This window comes from Aplidium turbinatum, chromosome 3 (genome assembly GCF_918807975.1).
Source record: "Aplidium turbinatum chromosome 3, kaAplTurb1.1, whole genome shotgun sequence".
Classification (NCBI taxonomy): domain Eukaryota; kingdom Metazoa; phylum Chordata; class Ascidiacea; order Aplousobranchia; family Polyclinidae; genus Aplidium; species Aplidium turbinatum.
The window spans coordinates 37,193,963-37,194,508 of record NC_137474.1 but is presented as its reverse complement, the minus strand read 5'-3'; the positions used below and the strand labels follow the sequence as shown (position 1 = coordinate 37,194,508).

Genomic DNA, 546 nt, shown 5'->3' with positions numbered 1-546 from the left:
AGAAGATAAAGGTTCTCATTGTACTAAGCCTTCGGCACTAAGGAGAGTAGGGTGGCCAGTTCCTTTCTCTTGGCCGCCTTTACTTCAGCAACTACGCCCACCCAATTTATTACAACCTGGGTAGAGGTGAGCGGTGTTTTTCAACAACCAGCATAAGCAGGTAGTCGAACCAGGATTGCATGATTGGAAAGCCAACGCCTTATCCGTTACGCCATCCCACCGCTTCGGCAGTACATATACTAAAATTGGAACGATACAGAGAAGATTAGCATGGTCTCTGCGCAAGGATGACACGTAAAATCGTTCCATATTTCTTAAAAAAAAAACAGTTTGCAGTAGGCTACTAAGCTAGATATTTTCATAACACAATCAAAAAAAGTCTTTAAATGTATATATAATATTTTGCCAATTTATTACAAATTGAGTTGGCACACCTACCTATTTTGCCAACAAAAACTTGTATAAAGAGAGCACTGCTCGTGAATCACAATAACAGTGAAACGCACACTAGTGCTTACTTGACATTTGCCAACTTAAAATAAGCAA

The 546-nt window shown here is 39.7% G+C and overlaps 1 pseudogene; it reads left to right on the top strand.

Moving 5' to 3' along the window:
• The first annotated feature begins 217 nt into the window (after nucleotides 1-217).
• On the top strand, nucleotides 218-315 carry LOC145767674 (U6 spliceosomal RNA; annotated as a pseudogene).
• Nucleotides 316-546: the final 231 nt, after the last annotated feature.